The 26,133-nt window shown below is 45.9% G+C and overlaps 1 protein-coding gene and 1 long non-coding RNA gene across 4 annotated transcripts in view; one reads left to right on the top strand and one right to left on the bottom strand.

Moving 5' to 3' along the window:
* Nucleotides 1-26,133, bottom strand: part of LOC135378155 (protein tiptop-like) — a 480,805-nt gene that overhangs the window by 224,338 nt on the left and 230,334 nt on the right. The window lies entirely within an intron of this gene.
* LOC135378156 (uncharacterized) lies at nt 14,229-18,110 on the top strand. Its single transcript, XR_010418287.1, has 2 exons — nt 14,229-14,367; nt 16,749-18,110. It is a non-coding gene; the product is annotated as an uncharacterized LOC135378156 (long non-coding RNA).

The raw sequence follows: 26,133 nt of genomic DNA, 5'->3' as shown, positions 1-26,133 counted from the left end.
GATAGATATCCTGTGCGCCCTGAAGTCTCTACAAGAACGCTCCCACTCCGTTGCTCTTCAGTGGGTTCCAGGGCATTGCGGTATAACTGGGAACCACGAGGCCGACGCTGCCGCTGCACATCTACAACGGCCTTCTACGTACTTTCGAGAGGAGACAGAAGTCCCTCCTCGGGCATTTGTCTGATTCCTGGCCTACCCTACACTCTTAAAAATGAACTTCACCGCATAGCACGCTCCTAGCCAACCATCATCTCGAATGATATCGTTATCTGTCCTGATTTGTTGAAAACGGGAGGCGTACGCCTTTTCTGTGACACTTATGCTGTTCATAATTGTCACAGAAAGGGCGTACGCCTCCCGTTTTCAACAAATCAGGGCAGATAACGATATCATTCAAGGTTATGGTTGGCCAGGAGCGTGCAATGCGGTGAAGTTCATTTTTAAGAGTGTACAGTGGCAACGCGACATTCCAACCAGGTAAAGCGACCAGGTTTGCGAAGTGTAGACCCATCGCTGTTATACCGTCTGCCTGCAAATCTTCCTCGTCCCCTTAAGTCACTCATCCACAGGCTACGTCTGAGCGTGGCCTTCACTCCGTTGTATCGCTACCACCTAGGCTGTGAGCCTAGCCCAATTTGCAACAAATGTGGTGTACTTGCCAACGAAGAGCACATACTCCTCCGCTGTCGGATATACGTATACCAACGAGGGGCTTACACTGCAATCACAGCTTGCCACCCTTGGCAACCGCCCCTTCAACCTGTCGTGTCAACCTTGAAATTGTCGTTGTTGTGACACTTGTGTCACAGAAAGGCGTACTCCTTCCGGTTTCAACAAATCACCGGAGAGTACTATGTCATTCGAGATTATGGTAGGCGTCTCATACGGCGAAGTCCTGTTTTTACGCTCTAAAAACATGCTTCACAGTGCTGGAAGTGGTGGCTACTGATTTGAGGAGAGAGCGGGACGTACGCGTTTCTGTGAGAATGCGGGAAACCCATCTTCCCCACGCCAGGCCTGGTATACTGACGGACGTCCTCTTCCCCGAAGGTTCTTGTGCGGAACGACTTTCAAAAACTCGCGGCCTCGTGCGCTTTCTCCAAGCAACGGGCCTAGCGGAGAGACCACTCTAGTGCACCTCTCACCTACAGTGTGCTTCCGTCCCATCAGTACCGGTCATCCTGCTTCTACATCACTTTGAAGTCCTCAACTCCCCTTTCTCCCACCTTCGTTTCCTTTTTTTTTTGGCTATAGTCGTGACGATGCCCACTTGAGTGCGGCCAACAACGGCAAGCTACCTCGACACCCCCCCCCCCCCCCCCCCCCCCCCCCGTGAGAATAAACATAACGACGTAAGTGCCACAGAAAGGCCTCCCAATATGACAATATCATTCTAGATGACGGTTGGTTCGAAGCATGTTATGCGGTGAAGCATACGCGGTGTTATGCAGCTTTGTAGATTTTTTAATTCCGTGCTAGCGCCGCGGAGCAACTGTGGCTATGAGCAGCGTACAGATGTGGACAGGTGGAGAGGACAGCAGGAAGGTGTGAGAGACAGAGGGGTTAGTATGCGTCCTGGGCCAACTTCGGGGGAAACTGTTACGACATTCGTCTGGAAAGTGTTCGGAAAACCCAGGGAAAACCTCAGACAGCACAGCCGGTGGTAGGATTCGAAACGACCACCTCCCAGTCTTCAACACGATCTTGGCTACCACCAACGAGCCGGATGCCTTAATCCGCTCGGCCATGCCACTGGTGCAGCTTAGTAGAGCGTTGGGTGTGTGACTAGACCATTTCCTCGAACTCACAAGAAATGACTACATATGACGTAACCAGACATGAAGTACGCTGTCCCTGAGTCGGTATTGGATTTATATGATCAATAGAAGTGTAGGGATAAGTATACTGGAGCAGCCAGTCTCGTCGGAACTGACAATCCTGTATCTCTCTCTTTCGCATAAAATAAAGCGAACTTGGGTCGCTGAAAAGTAAGCATATAGCTGCTCCACGCACACTCAACTGTCGTGAGGTGATTGTGCCGGTACATTATACAAGCATAACTCCGCCCCATAACGTGCTCACGGGTTGGAACAGCGCATAATGATAAATTATTAGGCAGTTTCAGTAAATCGTTAGTAACCTCACCGTAAAGTTACCGTGCCCAGCTAAAGCAATAGCAGCGTGCGTGACGCCGAACCGTATTCGTTCGTTTGGTGCTGCATATACGGTACTTGGCAGGCCCCATTATTAGCGGTGCTCTCTTTACTTACGTGACTTAAGGACGCAACGAGATGTTCGCCTTTGGTGACGATTAACATAAATGCAGTTTCCCAATAGGGCGCATGCTTACAATTTCGAACAAATCAGGAGAGAGAATTATACCATTGGGAACGACGACGGGCTAGGACCATGTCCTGTTTATGCTGCCTACGACACTTTGTCTATTATTGCGCCGCAGGCTCTCATCTTCTGATTCCATTGCACTCGATACGCATCTAAGGGTTACTTACATCAATGGCACTCGCCTGAGCGACGTCACAGCGGTTCGTCCACCAAACCCATCACTTGCCCCCAGCAGGAGATTTCTCGTTGAAGCAGAATATAAGAAGAAGAAAATAAACATATTCGAACAATCGTACTGTGTGCACAATTTCGACATGGAAAGAAGAATTCAAACGTTAGTTGCGTTAGCTTAAAGATGATCAATAATAAGCAAATGTTATGTTGGGGGTATAACGTGGGGCAAACCGACAGGCTCCACGACATAAGATAGTTGAAGTAGTTAAAAATAGTAATTAAAAATGAATTAAATTTAAGTGCGCGCAGGTACAATACCAACAAAAGGAACGGGACTATAACTAATACATAAATGTTGTAACTACATACTCACTGGGCTGATATTGCAAGAGAACCAACGCTACGAGACCGGACTATAGCCCGCTTAGTCGCATCCGTTCACACGCACCAACTTTCTCCACCAACTATGACCAACTTTGGAGTTGGTCCGAGTCGGCCGACACCACCAACCACGACCAACTCGAATCGGTGGTGGTATTTCTCAAACAGCAGAAGTGGACATCACGACTAACGCTCTGGGGGAAATGTGCGTCCTGGGCCAACATATATCTGACAGCGTCTAAGGAAAGCAGAGGATAAAACCCAGACAGCACAGCCGGTACTGGCATTCGAACCCGGGTACCTCGCAGTCTAGACGTGACATGGCCAGCACGCTAACCATTCAGCCGCGCGAGCAAGTTGCTCCAAATTGGTCGCCGACCGAAAACTTTGGAGAGGGAGGTGCATGGTGGTGCTTAGCTAATCAACGAGAGGAGCATTGCCACGTGACTCCCGATGGCGTGATACGATTTCGTTTGTGTATTACTACCTGGCATGGTTGAAATTCTGCAGGCGTAGCTGATAAATATTTTTCGTTTTAAGTAAACTCCGCATAAATATATCAATAGGTATTTTTGAGGATAATGATGATCTCTTGGCGACATAAACTGACTTAGGTTTGAATATAGAGAGCTAAAGAAAAGTTACCATCAGTTGGATTTGAACTCACAGCCTCCGATTGCCGTGAGCTTGTTTGTGGGTGCAGCTACTGAGTTGGTACGTGTGAATGCGGATATTGCACTTTCTCGAGGTTGGTCATGAGACGTTGGTTCGAGTTGGTGCAGAGAGTTGGCCCCTGTTAACGCAGCTTAGTGAACCTATTGCACACGGAGACCACAAACCATGTTCGTAGCTGCTTATCCACAACGGGACGGGATATTTTCCTGCAGACCACAGGAAAATATGTACTGTAGTCCTGATTCGGAAACTGTTAAGTTGCAAGCAGGGAAGGATAACGGACGTATTTTCGTTACCGTTTCCATTTTCGTTACTGCTATATTTTCGTTTCCGTTTCTGATATCAGCCTTTCAATTTCGTTTCCGTTACTGTTCCCGGTAAGGGAACGGCTGTTACAGAGATACCGGAGGACAGCCCGTCCGGCTCTGTCAGCACCCTGTTTTGCCCAAGTGCTGCTTCGGCGTCACGCGTACGCACTACACAAGTAATTTTACGTCGTTGGGATGTACACATCTTGCAAGACTTTAAAAAATGTACAAACATGTCTTCAGTCACTCGGAGTCCAGCAACTCAAGATGGGCGTTACCTTCATCCAATGTCGCATTCATAAGCGGACGCTCTCAGTTATAAATGATACTGCAATGGCCACGGTGAAATGAAAAAAAAAAAGTACAAAATGTATAACTAAAAATCGTGGTCTGTCATCCTCGTGCTATGGCACAGTACAGTGATCTGTTGATGTCATATAGTTATGAGGACTGGGACGAGGTGTAGTGAGGGATGTTCCCTTGAGGTTCAACATCGCGCTTTCTTTCCATGCTCTCGTGTAGTATTTAGAGCATTACAGGGAATGGAGTCATCAAAATATCAAAAAATAAATAAAATGAAGAGTCACTCAAACGTCATCGCACAACAGGAACAGCCATTACCCGAATTCAATACCGGATGATAATTTTCGTTTCCGTTTCTGTTTCCGGTAATGAAGAACCGTGGAACGCGTTTCCGTCTCTGTTATCGTTACCATCTCCAATTTCGGTAATATACCGTTTCTGTTTCCGTTACCATTACCCTTCCCTGGTTGCAAGTAGCGATTCCTGCCTAAGTCACAAAACACGCGTCAGCACCAGTATTGAATCGTAATGCACGCAGGGCATTGCTGTACAACAGGAGTGGTACCCTGGTCACCTTACGAGTGAACGAAAGAAGTCTGAAGACGTACAGCACAGGAGAATGTGTCCTTTCATCGAGGTTTGTCATTGTGAGGTACATAAAGGGTGCAGAAAATGCGGATGTAACGTTTATCTCAGCACAGCATGAACATGTACAAGCGTCATGGATACTTGTTTCCTTTTACTCGCCTTCACATTCAAGTAATCTTTGGACCGTCCCATCATAGCAAAAACATATGTAGTTATCCTAATTGAAACTCAAATTTAAGTTTATTTCAGAGTATTAGAGTATTAATATAGTGTAAAGGAGAAGGAGCCAGAGGGAAGAATTCCTGCATTTGACGGATTACAGACAAAAAGAGATTCATACAGGTGGAAAGCGTAAGAATACGAGTCTGGCTACATTTCACGCAGCGAAGATGTTGTGTCTGATTCAAGAAGTTGTGCTGACCGTCCATGTCAGGATGATATCACAGGTCATGGATTCAACTACAATCACTCGGTCCATCTGTGTTGCATCTGCCTCACTGCATAACGACGACATTCCGCACAACAACGTAAACAGCCCATACATCCAGACATTTCGCCGCCAGGGCGGCGCTGCAGCCAATCGCGTAATGACAAAGCGCCGCGGCGAACTCAGGCGCAGATTTATTGCCTCTGAGAAAAACGCGCAAACACTGCTCGCCGCCATCTTGCTCGCGTCTGCCGGAAACTGGAGAAGAAAGACCGTTTACAGCTCGTTTACATTTTGCGGACAAATAAAAAAGGGAAAAGGCCGCGTGGCGATTATTCAGTGTTGGCGCCGGCACTCTCATGCTCGGCTAGACGAGCCTGACGTGTGGGCGATGTATGGCATATACGTGAGCTCGCTGCGTAAACCAAGTGACTGACATTCTCGCTGGAAGTGCTAGGACTGCTTCTGCAATTTATCCATAGCATGGTCTACCTGTTGCCCGCAAATTCGTAAAGACGTCATGCCAGGTTGCAAGCTCTTTCCTGATGCATGTCGGCCAGATGCCAAACTTCATCCTTCTGGCGATTACAATGAAATGCATGCTCGTAACTACGTTTGATTCCGTTGCCGCGTCGCGAGGCCAAGATGGTTATGAAGACTGGACGTCTGACTGTATCCCTACGAATATATGCCATCCGAATGAGAGCAATGTTCCTTGAAGCACTTTGAAAACCAACCGACGCATACACCACCTTCCTTTTACATGACACACATCATGAGCAGAGCCATTTCTACGTAGAGAAGAGTGCAATCCGTCACATGTTGAAGGCACTTCAGTTCCACAATAAAAAATAATAAAACAAATGGACAAACCGCTGGAGTGTCGAAATAGAAAATAACAAAATACGAACAAAGAACCAACTTCCCATAACGCAATGTCCTTCAAAAGCACTCCCACGGGAAGGGGAGGAGAGAGACGGACTTCATTACCCTTCGTCCTGGGGTTCGCTCGTGATGCAGCCATTCCAATAAATCAAAGCCGCGTCTCCATCCAAACTCAGCCTCGGAGTGAGCAACTCTGGCAACCATTTCGTGGCAGCAGCAGAGGGATGAGGGCGAAACTGTCTGTCTGCTCTGTTATTTAGACATCCGCAAACTTTGGACTCACGGTCTCGATGGTGTCTGCTCACTCCATAAGTACAAAGGAAGTACGGAAGGTGTAATGGTTCGAGATGGCCGCCTGTAGGTCGCCAGGAAGACCAAATGTATCTATGGCCGTTAATGACGTTCGAGTACATACTGTTTCCTGCAAGTTCTAAGCCTGTAGAGTTTTAGTTTTTGAAAATATGCTACACCTGAAAAACGCCTCCGTGCCTCTCTCGTTCTGCATTATCGTTGATCGTTGTAGGTAAATATGGGTTCATGGTTTCCATCTGACTACCAAACGAACAGGTGGTCATGAGGGCCATTTCGTGGGAACAGTGAGCTAGCAGAAACCAGTAACCACAGCCCACTTCGACAAATCCTTAAATGAAAGAGAGGTTGTAGAAAGAAAAGGCGCCACAAGATACGCCAGATAGCTATAAAAGGATAGCGATCGATACGTTTCCAGTCCAAAAAGTCAATAACGTGACGCAGAGAAAGGATAAGCATGCAATAGCACTCCAGATAGATCTACAATAAAACACACCATGCTGTGGTACTGGGTATTTGCATTTGCCAACACACTTCAAACACAGCCACAGTTTAAGTAACTGCCTGACGTATCAATAAACAGATTTAGATTACTCCCCTTGCGGAATAATGATGTGACGCCTTCCCACAGTTTGGGCGCGGGCATGTGACAGTCCGCTCGCCACCTAACACGTAAAACTGCTTGAACTACTTTTGTTAAGTTCGTCTGTACGCTTCGCAGTTCTGCTGAAGATATTTTTTCGAATGTACAAATCCCACTCAGATTAACAATCTTCTCAACAGACAGGCGCACAATTAATGCTATCGGCTCCAACTGCTTTATGTGCATCCCCAGCGACGCAGAATCAGCATATCTGCCTCCGAAAGCCGTCACTGCCATCTGCCACTAGCACAGAAAGGCTGACTGATGGCACTGCTTCAGTAGTAGCAGCAAATCACCGCTAAATGGCACATCTTCCCGCTGCTCTGACCCGCGCTATGCAAATAAGCTCGCTGCGGCAACCTGCCGCTACGCCAAAATAACGACCTTGCCGAGCTTCTGCCCTCGTGGTTGCGGCTTAAGCACCCAGAAACGCCGCCCGTAAATGCTGCTATACTCTTCATGGGCATCACCATAAACGAAGCAGGATAGAACCTCCGCAGCATATGGGCTTGTTCCATACAGTCTAATGAGCCAGGCAGAGTGCGACCGTGTCGTATCCGTAGAGGACGCTACTGCAAATGGGATAGAGGATGAGTGACAGCAGGGTTATTTATACTAAGAGTCGCTTAGTGTAAAAAAACGGCTATCGTCCAAAAGCGGAGGCACAGCTTTACTTCATGCAAACAAAAGGCACCTTCGTGTGCATGGGGCCACCAAGCATGTTTTTACGAGCACTCCTGACTGCACTGACGCTGTTAAAAAACGTTAGCTGTTAAAAAAACGTATAAAAAATGTTCTCAGGAACATGCATGTTATATAGCCACGAGCCACTGAATAGTTATACTACCCAACTCTGTTGTGGCATACATTTCAAGGTAAAACACGTTATTTTTCCATATTTTATTATATCCGCATCATTTTATCCTAGTATTTATTCCCTCTCCACTTTCCCATCGTTCATTATATCCAATTATTTTTCCGGCTAATTTTCCTATTCGCCCCCTATTGTCCCCCTAACTTCAATTTCAATTGCGAACTTTATCTTGGGTGCAATTTTCTGTTTAATTTCCTATGTAAAATTAGATGGAGTGTCCTCAGTGTGGTTCCATGTCACCCATATTTCCTATTATATTCGTTATTTAGTTTTGCAAAACGTTAACGTAGTACGAGCGACATTGAATGAATGTCCATAGGCAACATTTATACATAATGTCCGCGGTACAGTTATTATCCGTTCCCTCTTCAGGTTTTCTGATCATCCTTGAAGGGACTGTAAAGTGTAATAAAACTATAAGTGGAAGGAAAGGAGCAGGAACGAGAGCGAATAGGAGGAGAGAAATAATTGAGAAACACACTTGTTGGTTCGTCAGCCACACACCAGGGAACATCACAATTTTGGCGCCATCCTGCGGATCGACAGACGTTGGACATAAACACAGATCTCGGCTTTGTGATGATACAAACCAGCAATTACGTCTCAGCTTTTCATATTAATTAATTTCAAAGACTGATAACTCCCTGTTCGCAGCGTCCACAGAGGTCCGGGAAACAGTGGGAGGCCGCCCCGGCTCGGTGGGCAGGTACCACGTCGTAGTGAAGTTCTTCGTAACGCATTTGAGAGAGATTACTAATTACTACTGAAGCTCTTTTGAAGAATGACGGAAGCTCTCAGTTCAGTTTTCGCATGCAATTGTAACCTGGAGGAACATCAGCGCCATCTGTTCGCCTCTCTCTTTTCGCGTCGTCTGCTCCCTGCCATCACCCATTGTTCCTGCGTGATTGGAGTGACCAGAAAGAGAAGAAAGCAGTCAAAGTCCCTCTTCTGTCGCTCCTGTGTGCACACAGTCTTGCATACAGCCGGCGTCTTGCCAGCTGGCTAGCGTAATTGCGTGCGTTCTCAATAGATGGGGTACGAGTCGCCTCAGTGTTGTTGGATGGCGGAGTCCACAGGTATTGCCTGGCGCAGAAATCTTGGAAATTCGAATGCTAATAAATGCTCAATATACAGCAGAACTATTATGTACCTGAAGTATCCACGTTAGAAGCTATCAGAAGAACATGTACCATTCAGTTTACAGTCTCTTTAAGAGCGAACGCTGCCAACAGCGAAAACCCTGTTGGCAACAACCACACATTATCGAAATAGTCACAGAGATAAATTTAGAAACGACAAGAGCTTCAATAACTACATGAGGGACGACAGAAACACATAACCAAACATAAGCAACCATAAAAGAACCGTAGAGCATACCAAACCGAACCATAAACAACAGAAAGAGATGGGAAATCCAAAATGAAGCAACAACAACAACAACAAAAAAAAAAAAAGAATAGCACGAAAAATGGAAAGAAGCAGACGAGAGTGCTCCAAAATGGTACGAAGATGGATCAGCGGGTGCGCCCTTCATAATCCGTTGTATTCCACTGCGTTTAGGCAAACAACGAGCTCCTCCCGCCCTCACTCAACACCTTTTCGACTGCTTTTGCGCCACCGCAATAAGAAAGGGAAAATGAGAGACCCACACGAAGTGCGAAGATGGAGTGTTAAATGGAAAGAAGAACGAAAACGAAGCTCACTGCGCTCGTAGCAGACGACACATTTTGCACACAAGTTTCATCTGTTAGCGGTTGTGGTCAATGACGATGAAACTGGGAGTTTGTTATCGCGTCTCTTCGTTCTGCATCCATTTCCCTTTTTGTCATGAACAGGTACATGGGCAGGTAAATTTTAAAAAAAAATGCATGAAATGCTGGTTTGCGCAATCATAAAACCGTAAGTCTGAAGATGAACGTTTTGAAACAGGCACGGAGTTTCAATTGAAGTATCAAAATTCATATCTAGGATTAGTTATTCGGCAATCCCATTTCAAAGGATCACAAAAACTACTGTAAAACCCTTTAATTTAGCGCCCCCCTTTTTTTTGTGCGAATCGAGCGCAGCACACATATTCGCGGCCACTAAATTTCGCGAATGCTCGTGGCTTGATTAGCTTACTTCGTTATAAGAGCAGGATTGCCTGGACCGCATCTGATAAAAGCGATATTCTACATGCTTGTGCTGGAAACTAACAGGCAAAAATGGGAGAAGTCTAGCACTCGCAAGTGGATAAAATGAGTATTTAAAGAGATTGAACCATTTATTTTACTGAAAAACAAGCTTTCGGACGGAGTCCGTCCTTCATCAGGTGCGATGAGCACCTGGTGAAGGACGGACTCCGTCCGAAAGCTTGTTAAATAATTATTTTATGCTTGTGCTGCAAAGACGTTCAAATGCTGAAGAGTAACCGACTGTGCTATTCCAATATTTGCTTTCGAAGCGTAAAAATATTGCTAGACATTTTCGTGTGCCCTCAAAATACACGCCATTTTACAGTTCGTGAAATTCGCGAAAATCTGGGGCTCGCGAACGTCAAGGGTTTTACAGTATTCCAAAGGCGAGCATGCCTTGCGTTTCTTGTGTCTTCCGACTGCAACAATACTACACACAACCTCTGCGTGAATATGCAAAGGTCTGGTGAGAATACTTTCTGGCCATGTTTCGCTACCACTATCAAAATGTCTTCACGGGTATCCGAGATGGGATAGCATGCCTGGAACCTTTCACCTTGTCCGCATCATTAACATGGTATCGTTAACACAATACATTTCACCACGCGGCGCAGCATACTAAGATGGCGATCACGAAAGGCGCCGTATTTGTTCCTGCCATAAAATATTCATGCACTCTTTCCCTCTCTCCTATCACATTCAAGGCCCAAACGAACCAAACAAAGCATCAAAAACGGTGGAAGAGTTCCTCATTAATTTCGCGCATAAAGCATTATCCCCCTTCCTTTTTGTGTCATGCGGTAGCGAATCGTCAGGGGTGGGAAAAACAGAATAAGAAAAACATTTCGATTCTTTCTTCTTTTTTTTTTCTGTCTGTCGGTCTTAGGCAGAAGAGAACGTATAACAAGAGCTGCGGAATTAAAGCTCGTACGAAAATGAGGGAGGTAATGTGTTTAAAGAAGGACTCTACCCTTGTTTCGAGAATCACTCCCCGAACGTGGATAATGGGATGTTATAAATCAAAGTCCGAAAGCCTCACTCATTCTCTGCTGGCTTCTTTGTTCTGTTTGTTAAGAAGGATAGAGGGTAGTGTGATTACAAGTTTACGCCATTACGACTTACACGTTTCCTGTTCGAAGGACGCCACTTGCGCGCCGTCGTGCTGTTCTTTCATTGTTTCTCATTTCCTTTGGAGAGTAGTGATGGTATATCGAAGGAGTCTAAGTTTCTCCATAGCAAGTGGCCGAGTGACGACTTTGGGAAGCAGACATCACCAGCATACCCCCGAGTATATCACGGATAAACACGCAGGCCTCATGTCCTTCCGTTGCAATTTGAAAGAAATAGACAATGTGAAACGTAGTACTTAGGAAAGTACAACTACATGTATATACAGGGTTTCTTTTTCTTTTTTGCTGCACCAGATTGAGAGCAGCATAGATACTGTTTCTTCAGGTGGTTATACGGCCAGGAGGACGTTCCCTCAAAGAAAATATATAAATACTAGATGACTAATTACGTACTCGCAATTATTATTATTAAATGCCTAAAACTCGGTAATTAACTCTGATTAAGGGCTTTCACGCAAAAGTGAAATAACAGAATGGGGGACAATCCACGTTGAAAGCCATTCTATTTGCACATGCATCGAAATAACCATTTGCAAATGAGCGGGTGCCGAAACCGCGCCGATCAGGTGCGCAGGGCGGCCTGTACTCATGCTGGCTAGATGAACCGCTCTCTCTCTCTCTGTAAGGACGCATCACAAGTGGCCTTTTCTTCGCGTACTTTTCAACATTTTTTTGAGTCCAACATTCTCGCAGACAGATTCGTTTTCTTATGTTCTATCTCCCACCGCCTTAACTCCTCAGTGGACACCGGACCTTTTGACCTTACGAAGAAGATCAAACACCTCCAAGTCCTGGAGAGTTTAGTGCGGTTTTGTTACAGACACCAAGAGGATTTACTGAATGTGATTTCTGGGGACCCTGTGTCCAACGTTTGCTTTCTCTCTCAATCTCTCTCTCTCGTTCTTTTACTCTGATCATTCGTCTTCCTATTAGGAGAACGGGAGTTGCCCGACATCTTCATGAGTGGAACAGCTTCAGTCTTATGTTTTCTGCCGTCAAACCAAACCAACTTACGAAAATTTTTTTAATGTGAACATTCGATGCAGATGGTCACCGGTAAAGTAATTAGACGAGCACTCCACCGCAACACAGGATTGTGTCGAATATCTTCAACAAGTCCGTTTCAGGGTAGAAGGCAACCAGGCACGCTGCGCGTTTCTCAAAACTAGTGGCAGAGTAAACGACGGAGTCACGCAGCCCTTCCACTCCGAGATACCTTTAAAATCTTACTCAACAACATATTAGAGAGATTTCTCAGACCATTTTTAATCGGTCGACTTCCCCTAGACGGAGAAAAACTATCCAGGATCCCAGGCATTCGTAACCTCATTCTCCTCCTCTTCTTCTTGTTCTTTATAGCTTTACAGGGCGAACCAACGTCAACAGCCGTGTAGGTAACAGTTGTGTAGTGTAGGTAACAACATCCGTAACAGTTGTGAAGAGAGAAATAGACCAAGTGAACAAGAAGAGAGAGAAGAGAAGAGAAGAAGGAAGAAGTTACATAGGCAATCAAGCGAGTGCGGGCGCTTGAAGAGTGACTTTTTTGCGTGCTATTCAAGACTTATCTTTCGTGACGACCTATAACTTTTCAGTTCGATGTCATCTACTGAGCACAAGAATGATCTATGCGGAGCGTATCCGAAAACGGCACGAAAATCCCTCAGGGACTGTTAAAGACTGTTGTTAGTAATTCTTGGTAATTCACGTTTCAATGGCAACAACAACAATAAATGCTGGAGAAGTGATGATGACATGGGATGTTTCCCCGTGGTAGCCACAGGACCCTACCCCACTTCACAGAAGTTAATACGAGAGGATGAATTATGGTGAACGCGAAGCGACGAGCAGTCGCAGTCCTGTTCTTCGAGGAGTCCAGTGGCTTGCATGAAAGCAAAATGGGAGCGAAGAGCCCGGCACTGATGCGCAGGGGAGCTCCATGGACCAAGTACTCTGGACAAGCTGAATGGTCTATGATCAGCGAACTAAAGTTTGCGTCGAAACACCCGGCAGACGGTTATATATGTGCTGAAAAGCGTGACAGTTCCTGGTTTATTTTGTTTTCTGGAACAGTTTCTGGTACATTGCACCAAATCACACTTAACAGGTGCAACGGTCTCAGGAAAAGGCGGCGTCTCCACCTTAATTTAATCATTAGAAGGAAACATGGGTATCTACAACAAATAAAAAATAAATAAATAAAAGAGAGAGCTTCAACACATCGTTTCCTTGATCAAAACCCACGCGTTTATCTTGGTTATGGGACGATTTAAAAAATCGAGCTGTGGGATTGCTTTTCGTAGAAAAAATAAATAAAAGAAAAACAAACAAACAAAACACTGCAGCCATTTACTGATATATGCTTGATGGCACTTCGTAGTATATACTGAGAGATTGATTGACATACGACGGCTATATGCAGCCGTCGATCCCCGTCGTATGAATGTGTGTATGAGTGTGCAAAAATTTAAGAGTGAAAGGAGATTGAGTGAGAGAGAATGACTGGTTTGTCCCTTCAGATGACGCACCCTGGAAGTCGCTGAGAAGGAGTGTTAGCTTAGCTCAATTGGTAGAGCCCTGGACCGGTAATCCAGAAGATGTGGGTTCGAGTCCTACAGCTGGCTAACCTTTTCAGTGATTTCCATCTTTCATCGTCGAGTTTTTTGTATTGTCCTTTGCTTCGGCGCATCATAGGGACAATAATAAATGTTTTGTGCTTGAATCACCTTCTTTTTCAGCTATCCATTAATTATCGCAGTCATTTGCCGAAAAATCATTGTCGCTGCAAGCACCGTCAATTTAATCACAACCACCTCGAGCACTGATCTTGCTGCGCATTTCCGAAAAGCCCTAAACTCCCAGACAAAAAGCAGGGAAGGATATCGTCACACACAGCGATCTCGTCCTTTTCCTCCTCGATCGCACGTCTGGTGTCGCTACGAGCACCCCAAGGAGTGGAGCAAAAAGGAAGAAATTGATTCCTGAGCCGCAGTTATGCGCCTTCTATGAACACACAGCAGCCTTCTTCACCTTTGCTCAATGCCTAGATCGGTCTCCTTTTCCTTCTACAGTGGCGAACACCCGATCAGCTGCAGGAGACCTCTCCAACAGAGCGGCGCCGTCTCTCTCTTGCAGAATGGGCAGAGGCTTTGGGACGTAAGTCTCCCGATTTCGACCTGTTGAGGCACAAAGGCTTTGCTGGGTGTGCACGCGTGTGTGCTACGCTTAAAAGCACGTTAATGGTGTTTACAATTAGGACTATCGCAGAGTAACTAAGATACACAGTCATGCAGTCATATGTACACAGTAGCGTGTGCATTTCTCATCGTAATGAAATGTAATAGTGTAATACTGTACTAGTGTTGACGTTCTTCAAACGAAGTAGGATTCCGTTACACAATCCGGTTGAAGTTGTTGAGTTATACGATAGCGAATGAGTGACTAAAGAAGGCGTCAATTGTACACGTAATTTTTATTGTATCCTAATTACTAGTCTTCGAAATGTCACTCTTTCGCACTCGCTTTACGCTTTACGCACTCGCTTTTTTTTATGCGAAAGAACGTTTCCACGCCTTTGGATCTCACGAAAACAGAGAACGATACAGTTCAAAGTAAAAAGCAACGCCAAAGTAAAGAAAAGAAAACTTTTTCTTCAACGTGTTCTACACATCTACGGAAAATTCAGCAAAGTATTTTAACCTCTACAACAGTTGCAATGTATTACCGTGGATAGAATCATTTCGTAACGACGACAACGAGATCGTGCACGAAAGCTTCACATCTGGAAGCCGCCCCAAAGCGTACACGCGGCACCCGAAATCAAATGACAAATGTAACTCCGCTCCGTGCTTGAAAATAACACCCCGCTTCCCTCCCCGGGGGCGTCAGATACCGTGTGAGCCTTTTACTTAAATTCCGCCTTCCGTGTTTCCTATCGCGAATTTCCGCCTTACCCTTATTTTTCGCCTCTTTTCCCTTCGTACTTTTTTGACAAACCCTAATTTTATTTAAAGCTCACCCTTTCCACAATAGCTCTTTTTTGTTCCCTGCTTTTCATCTTCGTATCTTTCGAACGCAGTTCCTGAGACTAACGCGATACAGAAAGACTTGTCTCGCTCCGTGTGCGAACCCTGCTATGTATTTCATGTACGTGTTTCTCTGGCACCAAGTTGCGAGGTATTGTTGCGGCCTTTATTTCCTTTCTTTTCCCGATATTTGCGTAAAAGGGAGTGAAGGAGAAAGGCACCGTACAAAAAAAGAAGGGGGAAAAGGAAAGACACGGGGAAAAGCGTCGCGCGTGTGTTTGTACAGAAGACGTTGTATTCGGAAGCCCTTCGCCGTTTTATCTGATTCCCGCTTCATCTACGCGTTTCGGGAAATAAAAGAGGATTTCAGCGCCGCTCTTTCCTCTCGGAAACGCGAAGATTGAGGGTTACGCCAGGCAAAATATTTGCACCACTAAAACATGTTACCTCAAAGAAGGCGGTGAGCGGCTGGATGCAGCAAAGGAAACGTGATAACTGCTCGTTGTTCTGTGGTGCCTTTATTTTTTATTTTTTGCTTGTGCTTAAAGCACGCGTTAATGGGACAGATACTGGGTTGTAGATTGTATAAAGAGCAGTAGTGCATTTATTCAGCACTTTTTGCGCATTGTCCATGAGAGGGATTTTCAAACATAATGCGGATAAAAGCGAATAAGAAACGGGTATCCGGGTATTTCTCTGTTTTTCATACCACAACCTAGTAACTCAAGCCTATGTTGCAAAAATAAGTATAACTTAGCGATACGTTGGTACTGTGTAGTGTTGGCTGAATCCATCCATACTGTCATTTTTCGCGAAATGTGCAGGTCAAAATAACACAATTTGCATATCAGTTTATCGAATCAATTAACTGATTGACTATTGCTGTAAATGGTACCTTGACTACCGGTGCAACTTCCACGGGTGTTGTGTGAAAACCGTCAGGCATAGCCATGCAATATGTGCCTCAAACATGAGTTTCGCAAGACAGAGCACTCCAATTACAGCTTTTTCTTTGCAAATAATAATTGTAATGGTACTGCGATGTTACACATAAGGTGTGTCTGCGCAGTGTGGCGACATGTTGCACGTGCCGCAGGGTAGGACTGCGGATAATTTCGACCACCTGGGGTTCTTTTGACGTGCGCCGGTAATCTCTTTTCGACAGGATTGTAGTTACAGTGGCGCATCGCAATATAAGACTCACAGGCATCTGAGCTTGCACTGCACTGTGTGATATCTCACTTTCTTCTTATACAAGCAGCACCGAACAAAACACCCATTCTGCAACAGCAGCAAATAAGTTACTGCAACCAATCGGCACGTAGCTACAAAGTAATGAGTAACGAATCAACTCAGACGCGCCACTCCAAAGGGCCGAGCTTTTCTCTTCGAACACAATTTCCGCAGTCACCTTTTTCTGCCAGGCCAACACATTACAGAAAGTGGATTGTGTACCAAGTAGCGAGATCAGTCTTAATATTACTCTTTCTCGTTTTCTTTTTCTGTCCGCAGGAAACGAAATAAATGCATCGAAGTCGGCGAACAGACGCAGATCATCATTACATCACAAGAGGAGGAAGCAATAACCGCAAAAATGAAAGCAGACGGTGAGAAAACGCAGGACCGGTAGCAGACGATGCGCGTCGATCACAGTATCGTCTGCTTTTGATACGGCTTCACAGCGAGTGCGGCGAGCCCGGAGACTGCTGCAAGAATGTATTGAAGAAGTTGCTTCTGGAAAGGAAGTTCGAAATGGAATGGAACGCCGGCATATTTGTTGAAACGCATACGCACACAATCTGATCATTGTACGAATGGACGAGCGGGTGAAATTTTCTCCTTCCGCTGATTTTAGGAATGCACAAAAAACTGTGAAATGACGATTTGGACTGGTGGATGTAAACTGAGGATAACTGAAGTAATTAGTGACCACGTTCGAATCCTTATGCACCACAGTTGCCCTCTTTCTGTGCGCCATGGGTGCGGCCCCTTCACCGAGGAGTATTCGAACACACACTCTTAGATACGCTTGGGCACCAGCAGCGGAGGATCACCTGGACAGCGCTAGCTAAAGCCTTGTGACAAGTGTATACTACAACAATTTACAAACTACATTTTTGGCAGCTCGACGTAGAATTCTTTGGCACATCACCCATTTTCAGCTTGCAGACGACATGCAGAAGAGAGTGTCGTCTGCTTTGGAATTATCTGTTGATGGGTGCGACACCAAGCGCGCGTAGCAGAAAGCGCGTAGCGCACATGGCGAAGCTTGCCGTCTTCCGGAGTATTCGGACTTCTGATTCGGACGAGACATCAGATAGCGACACTTCCGAAGCGACACAACATGCGAAGGCGCACCTCATACCGACGTTTATGAACGTTGCCTTATACTATTCGAACGTGCCCACTGAATTAATTACTTACACTGAATTTTTTCCTGTCTGCATTGCGTTCACGTCTAATTCGTTCCATTTAGCGCATAACGCGTATTCCTTCCATTCGTGACCGTTGCTAGAATAAGACGAACCTTACAAGTGCGAAATGAACGATTTGATCGACTTTGTCGCCTGATGGAGCTTGATATAAAACAGATATCTAAAGTGTCCTTTCAGAATTATGTACGATATAGCTCTCAAATTACCCGATTTGATAAAAGAAAAAGGTTTGCCTGTCTTCCTTAAATGCGTACATCATTCCCTTTGTTTGACTTTCCAGTTACTTTCCAGTTGTATTTGTTCACAATAATTTTGCTTATTAACGAGGACCATGCCCCAAAAGGCTGCTGGAGAGTGCTCACCCGCTCGACCTAAACTGTGTCAGTGTTTATTGTATCTAAGACGTGCTTGCTTGTAGTAAAGTTGTCCCACATCGCAATGTCCGTCGCCTTCGTCAGCTGGTACCTCATAAAGTCGATAACTAATTTTCTCGAATAACTTGTACCATTCTACGAGTACTATGTTCCGCCCGCAAAGTCGAGAGAAATCAAAACAGAAAGCGTGAGTAAGACAGCCCAGCGAAAAGGGAATAAACAAAGTGTGGCTATGCGTTTGAGATGTTGGACGAAACAAACGATAATATTGCTGCATGATATTTATTGGTCGGAGGAGCCGCGGACTGATGCGCATTGTCGGATGCACCTCACTGGAGTTATACCGTCGTATAGTTATTCGCTCGCATTGCTGGGGCGACACTTCCCGGACACGAATTTTTCCGAGAAGACTTTTCTTCCACAGAGTGTGATTGGCGGTGAGTAAATGCCTTCGAAATGCCGCACTCTGCCACCGTAGAAGGTCTGCAATTTTTGTCCACCTGCACTGAAAAGTCGTCTAACGAATCCAGTGGCACGTCACTGAGTGTTACTGATGTTCGTGCCGTAAAGGTGCCTGCTGATAAGGTTTTCGTAGCCGCGTTCCAGCACTTCGCAAAAAAAAAAAAAGAAAAAGAAAGAAAAAACCGGAAACACTTCAAACCAAGTATGCTTAATGACTTCCGAATGATATTGTTCTGTCTTTTGATTTGCCAAGGACAAAGGGCGGACGCTTATTTGCGTAGATGTTGCGTGCTACAGAAAAGGCGTACGCCATCCCATTTTCAACAATCAAACCTGAAAACCCGTAGATGGAAACCTCAACCGAAGAAGGATCTGGATGGACACTTCGCCGTCGTGATGGCAAGACGATTTCCGAGAGGGGAGCGGCGAGCGGAAAGGGTGGGTGGAAGGAAAAGAAGGGGACAGGAAACAGTGTTCAGGCTGTTTTCGCCACGTGGTGCTGCGTTCGTGAACTAAACCGGTGTATCCAGGAATTCTGCTTTCGGGACAACCAAAGTTACAACGGCTTTTTCTCCAAGTTCCTCTATAGTGTAACTTCGTACTCTATGACCCCGAGCCCTTCAAATATTACGAGTCGCGAACTGCCGCGAACCGCTAAAAGACCGATGCAATGACAACGCTATTCAATATCTTGTAGCATGAAATGCCGGCCCCATACCGCTTCTCCTTTCCGCTATACCTAGCCATCTTAGAACGACAGATGAGTACATGACGCACAATTGTACACAAACAAAATATAATATGTCGAACATACAAAAGCACTATTTTTCGCAAAGGTGGGAAGAACACATTGCCTCGCCACACGCGATAAGGCCCCGAAAAACAGAATGATGGCTCCTTGCCACAAAGTAGTTTACACAGCGCCCCCTGCTAGCGTCGCTTTAGCATCTTTTTAAAGCAGACGACGACCGACTCCGGACTTCGGCCCCGTGTGGCGGCGCTTCTGTCCGCGGTGGCGCCTCCTTTTTGAAGTTGCCGTGTGACAGATTTACGCGCGAACAGCGGACGAGGAACCGGCACTGGTTTCCGGGCCAATGAAGATATATCGCACTTTTTCGCAAACCCGAAAAGGTGGCGGATACAAACGGTCAGCCTCATACCGGGAACCAACCGATGGACCACCTCCACGCGCAGCGGACGAGAAGCGTCTTTGCACTCCACTTTGCACTTTCCACTTTGCACTCCAAGCGTCTATGTACGTTCACGTGTTCAGAGTTGTTTACGTGGTATGGAGTAGCCGGCTTCCACGTTGGTGTTGCCAATTTTCTCTTTTTTTTCTTCTTTTTTCTTTTCCACTACGGATTTGGTTCCCTTTCGCGTAGCACCAGGAAAAAAAAAAAAAAGAAAAAAAAAACTCACCCACTCACTCACGTGCAACGGTTGTTTTGTTACAGTCGTGGTTTCGTATAGTCGAGCACAGTTGCTCTGCGGCCCGGTTTCAAAAATTTATTATTTTTTTTTTGTGGCATTTAATGCTAACTGAACACTCGAAGAAGTCACTGAACTACCAGATTGTAAACCCGATATCAGTTAACTTAAATCTCACTTAAATCACTTTTTTTTTTTTTTTTTCACTATGGACCCTAGTCTTATCGATGGAACAATAGTTAAATGGTACAATATAGGAATAGATAAGTAAAAACTTAGCGAAGAGGTAATGCAATATGATGCGGCAAAGTACACCGGCGTCGGCCGTCCGTGACAGACTGAATGGACGTTTTCACGATTTATTTACACAACTGTGATACCACCACCAACCAGACAGAAACAGAATACTTTCTTCATAAATCTGCCACTTATCCTCAAAGGAGAACAAACATGTCCACACCCACCCTGCCTACGCAATCCAGATCCCGAGTTTCAAGCTCACAGCCTAACAGGCTAACAACAAGCTGAGTGCCAGTTGCACATGTTGCACAACAGCGACAGCTAACGGAAGACATGAAACTGGCGTCTACTGCGACGGACCCGAGACAGCATTCAGTCATCGTCTCTCCTGGCGGATACGAGAAGAACGGCAGACAGAAGTTATCGTTGCCCACCCACGACTGCCACACAGATGGCACGCACTGTACTCTGGCTGCGGCTCAATAAGACACACGAAACACACGCAAAGAAGAATGCACAAAACGCAAGTTTCGGGCGTGACGACGCCCTGCGGAGCAGACTTGCAGTACAAACAGTGTAACTCAAGTAGTAGACGCCACACCTATCCAACTGCTATTCTACCGCATCAGCTTAATATTTTGGGGGAACCACCTTTGCGAATAGTTACAAAGTCACAAATATTTTCAATCGCGCCACATTAGCAATATACTATCAGATTTCGCAATTTTGACACAATCTAGAAAACGTAGCCGCGAATCGTCGAAATGGTTAGGCGGTATCATTGAAGTGTTCCGAGATATGTAATTCAATTGAATTTTAGCAGAACATCTGCAAATGTGCGACGCATTACGGCGTGGTGTTCAATATGGGCCTCTTAATGCACTTCGCATACTTCCCTGGAGCCATTGATGGCTATTGCTGAAGTAGCGAGCCAATGTCCATATAGAAAAATAAGGGAACGCCATTCTTGCCTAAGAATGACACGTAAAGCTTTTCAGACCGTAGAGCCAAGCAGTCGTAATTAGCGACATCGGTCTGTCCTCCTTTTTTGTGATCAATGTTGTCATTCGCATGTAAATTACAAACAGCTTCCAGCAACAACCCTACAAACGCGACCTTGAGCACCTCAAGTGGTACCCAGGTCACCCACGGAACACTTGTGTGTACGCACTCTGTGAACCAACTCTCCCTCCACACAAACACAATATACTCTTGTACTGCACTTCGTAGCTCTTCAGAGTAATTGATTGTACTTTTCTGTGCCTTGGTTCCTCTGGAGGACATGTCAATGCATGCAGGCCTCGTATCGATTCTCGGAACTGATCCTCTGGCGCCATCTATACATCTGAATTTATATTTATTTCACTTCAAACACTTATCTTATGAGACGTGCGCTAATCCGACAGGATCCATACATCAGACACCCTCGAAGCCGCCTATACAGCTTGCGTCACTTAGAAGACGCTGGAGCGAGCCGACGACTGCTGGGTCATGATGACCGATTCATCTGGCAGGAGGGCGCTCGCTGTGTGTAAACCCGGCCAACGCATATTTACGACTCGCCGGGACCGTGACAGAAATATGACACCACGGACGGATCCCTGAGGCTTCTTGACGGCGGACAGTCCGGGCACAGTGGCCGCGTGATCGTCTCCTCCTCCTCGCTCCTTTCCCTTATGACTGGTGTCTTCGTTTCTCTCTCTCTCTCTCTTTTGTTCCAGTATTATATATCGCTAGCCTTTCTTTCCACTGACAGATGGTTTAAGCTGGAGTATAGGTTGTTGGTTAATATTGGGGCTCCTAATAAATGTGCTATTCTCGCGTAATTTGACTGAGGCTTCGTGATGGCAGGTGTTTCTGGCACATGGAGTCTAGGTGCTAAGGCAGTCAAACACGAAAGAATACTTCTTTCTTTTTCTTTTTCGCGTATGTACACTCGTAAGTATGATGGAGTTGACTAGCTCTTTACCCTGACTTCTCATCTTTTCTCTTGGTGTTTTCTCTTATTTTCTGTTCTGCTAGAGAGGAACCGAATTCCCCTAGCATCCAGTGGAGACTGCAAAGAGTTAACGCCTGAAGAGTCTTCCTCCTTTCCACCTGGTATCCCTTCAGGGAGAATAAGAAACAGCGTATCCTCGCGGCCATTGTACATGTGCGTACCAGTCTTCACATTTCGCCATCCTCAAGTACTTCAAAAACTTTGCCCTCGCTATTTGCACCACATTTGCAACCATTGGTTACTGCTGTAATGACAAAGAAAACTTTGTCACGTAATGAATCAAACCCTCGAGAGATACCTAAAAGAGCTTAGTAGCAGAACAGAAAAAGAAGTAAAAGAAAACAATGGAAACGTAGGTCGTACTGGTGCGACCTGCTGTTCCATGACGCTTGATGTGTGAAAGCACTGAGTGATTTAAAATATTACTTCAGCACGTATGTCCTTGAGGTAGTTCGCCAGGGCACACAGCGCAGGTAGTTCGTGCTGCTTTGGCCAGCTCCCCAGTACCTTCTCAGCACTAAACGGTCAGTTGTCAAGTTTAGCAAGGGCGTTCTTCAGTGTTTGCCGATTAGAGTCGAAGCGTCGGCAGGTGACCAGCACCTGCTGCGTGTTCTACACGGTTCTGCAAGGCGATCCAACGACACCTATCTGATGAAGACATGCTGCTGCGAACGGGACGTTGAGTCGCAGGCGATGGATGACGGACTCTAACGGACTTTGCATCCTCGATGGGAGACAGTATAGGTGCAGTTGGCGTCGATTCGCGCGAGGAATGAGTGATTCATGACGTCGCTGGACGTCGCCTGTCCACATGGTAGCGTTAGCGTTAGTAGCGTTTCGCACGAGCAGTATAGTAATTATACTTTACGAAATCAGAGTTTTTTTTCTTCTTCGTCCTTTTTCTTTTTCTTTTTTTTTCGCATACGCCTGCCTCGGTCGCTCAGCCGGTAGCAGCAGCAAAACTTCAAGAAAAGCAGAAGCAGAAGAGCAAGAAAAGCAGAAGAAATGTTCAGCGGTGCCGAAAGAAGGGCCTTTCATGAAGGCAACGTGGAAGGAGGACATCATCGTCCCCAACTTACACGGAAGAAAGCATATCATGATTACCAGCTTTTGGTATTTATTTTTTATGGGAAGTGTACGTTAATACAGAAAACTGTAAACTGTAAATAAAGCTCGTGTGAGCAAAAAAAAAAAAAAAGGTGGGGGGTGGGATGGCTCAGTTGGTGGTGTGTCGGTTTGCAGATCTTAAGGTTAGCGGCTTCGATTCCCGCCGAGGACTGGAGATAATTGGGAGGTAAACATTGCTTCCAGCACCGTGTGTCAGAGATTTCCGGCGTACGTTAAAGTACACCTCAGTTGACCGAAATTATCCGCCGTCCTACCCTGCAGCACGTGCAGCAAGTCACCACACAAATATAGGCCGACTCATCTTACGTGTAAATCTACAAGGTATATATAGACAGGTAGCGAAACTCCCATAGGGCCCCGCGTCTTCACATGACGCCATCATAGAGACTGTCAGCGCCATCCATTCGTTGCGCGGACTACTACTTTTGTAAATAAATGACGTCAGATATGACGTCAGCAGCATGAGTATCAAGCAGTGCATAATTAGCCATGGCGCGTTTGCATTCGCGTACTTCGTTTGCGTTGTATTCCCTTCCCCTTTTCCTGACCGCACCATACTAATCACCCAGTGCAGCAATACCAGACGAGAACAGATAGAAATAAATCGTATGAGGTTTAATGATGCATATCAGTTCGAAATACATACAGTTATCACAGGTTTTGACGAAGGGTACGTGATAACCACAAATAAACAGGAAGCTTCACTTAATGTCCATTTCTCACCTAGACCTAAATGTACACGTAGTGATTAGCCGTTTCTATTTCTTCAATCAGTGGTCACAACGGGTCCGTTGCAAAAAAACATGGCATCGTTGGTGCACAGCTGATTCGCTAACACTCACGCTATCATGGCCGGTCTTGCCATGACGAAACCTATTTTTTGCGGGATCAGCAACACGGGATGTATAGCACTCATCTGTTCACACGTGTTAATCTTGGTCTACAGCTTCGAGATGTGAACGTCGCCTCCTGTTTAATCCAAAAAGTTTACGAACTCCGCATTACAATACACGGACAAACGAGCCTACGCTCTTAGAAATGAACTTCACCACATAGCACGCTCCTAGCCAACCATCATCCCGAATGACAACGTTCTCGCCCCTGATTTGTTGAAAACGGGAGGAGGAGCCTATTTTGTGCCATTATGCACGGCACAAAATAGGCTCCTCCTCCAGTTTTCAACAAATCAGGGGCGAGAACGTTGTCATTCGGGATGATGGTTGGCTAGGAGAGTGCTATGTGGTGAAGTTCATTCTTAAGAGTGTACAGCTACACTCTTAAAACTGAACTTCACCGCACAGCACGCCACTAGTCAACCATCATCTCGAATGATATCGTTATCTGGCCTGATTTGTTGAAAACGGGAGGCGTACGCCTTTTTTGTGACACTTATGCTGTTCATAATTGTCACAAAAAAGGCGTACACCTCCCGCTTTCAACAAATCTGGGGGCTTAATCACTTCCATCGTTCGCGAGCCAACGAGGGGCGGAGCTCTCGTTAACACGAACACGTGACACGTTTCACGTGACGCGCTTTTTTCGTTAAAGTGCAGCTCCGCTGCTGTTCCGAAAGTATGAAGACGTTGTGATATTCAGAACCGTGGTCCCAACTTCATTCATAAACGCACATTGCTTTCCAAATTTCCATACTCCTTCGTGAGAAATTTGAGAAAAACTACCGGGCGGCGGTTCCACTTGTGACGTCATACTTGGAACTGCGCGGACTGGATAGCCACACCTAGCCAGCTCTGCCTGGCAACCAGTTTGTGTTTACACTCCGTCATGGCCGCTGTATCGTGCTGAAATAGCTGTCACGAGCTATCGGGGACCACCGCACCGTTTTATCATGTTTCTTATAAGAAATACTTCGTCTTCGAGCACGTACTCGTTCTCGTTCTCAATAGCTTTGGTGGTGCTTTCTGCACGCGCAGCAAGTCCAAGCATAGTGCGCTGCCAAAGCTATTGAGAATGCGTACGAGTTCGTCACACGTTAGGTGTGACGTCACGTCTTGTTGGTAGCACGAAGCACAGTGCGGGCACAGAATGTCCGCTCACGACGGCCGTCGTTGCACAACGAGGCCATCCTGTAAGGCTTGTTAAAGAAGACCGGCAAAACTATCTTTGAGGCTATTAACGACAGCAATTATCACGGAACACACCCAAAACATTCACCTTCGCCCATAGATCTCCGCCATCGCATCGACGATTTGGCGTTAGCCAAGCCACGAGCGCGGCTAAGCCAGGACGAAGCCGGGATTGGTCAGGGTTTGCCGACCACAGGACCGCCGTGCCAGGGAAATTTTAAAAAATTGTTTTCTTAAAAACTACAAACAAATGGGTGAAAATTTTTCACATGTTTGCTCCCTGTGCGGAAACGAACGCACAGCCCAAGAATGGCTCCACTCTGTCGCAGTCGGAAATCGGCGGAGCTGAGCTTTAACGGGACAAAGGCGTCATCTCTTGCCCGCGTAACGAACGACGGTGTCGTCTGCCTAACAAATGTGTTCGCGTGCTCACAGGCTTCATCGCCTACATGGCTCATGATCTAACGACGCGCGAGGAACTCGGGAGCTCGAGCACGTGGTGTGTGACGCGCTCTTTTCGTTAAAGTGACAGGGGCGTAATCTCTCGGTCCAGTTACGAACAAATTAGATCGTTTGCCTAACGAGTGGGTCTACCTACTCGTTAGAATGTGAAACAGCTTCATTTGGAAATTTGCAGAAACGGAATTTCTGCATGCAGAAACGAACATGTATTGCTTCAGGACTCTGTAAAAAATGACATGCTCCCCCTTTCATCGTATTTACACGAGTGGTTACATGAGGGCTGTG

The sequence above is a fragment of the Ornithodoros turicata genome, chromosome 1 (genome assembly GCF_037126465.1).
Source record: "Ornithodoros turicata isolate Travis chromosome 1, ASM3712646v1, whole genome shotgun sequence".
Classification (NCBI taxonomy): domain Eukaryota; kingdom Metazoa; phylum Arthropoda; class Arachnida; order Ixodida; family Argasidae; genus Ornithodoros; species Ornithodoros turicata.
The sequence above is the reverse complement of the archived record's forward strand: the minus strand, read 5'-3'. Positions and strand labels throughout refer to the sequence as shown.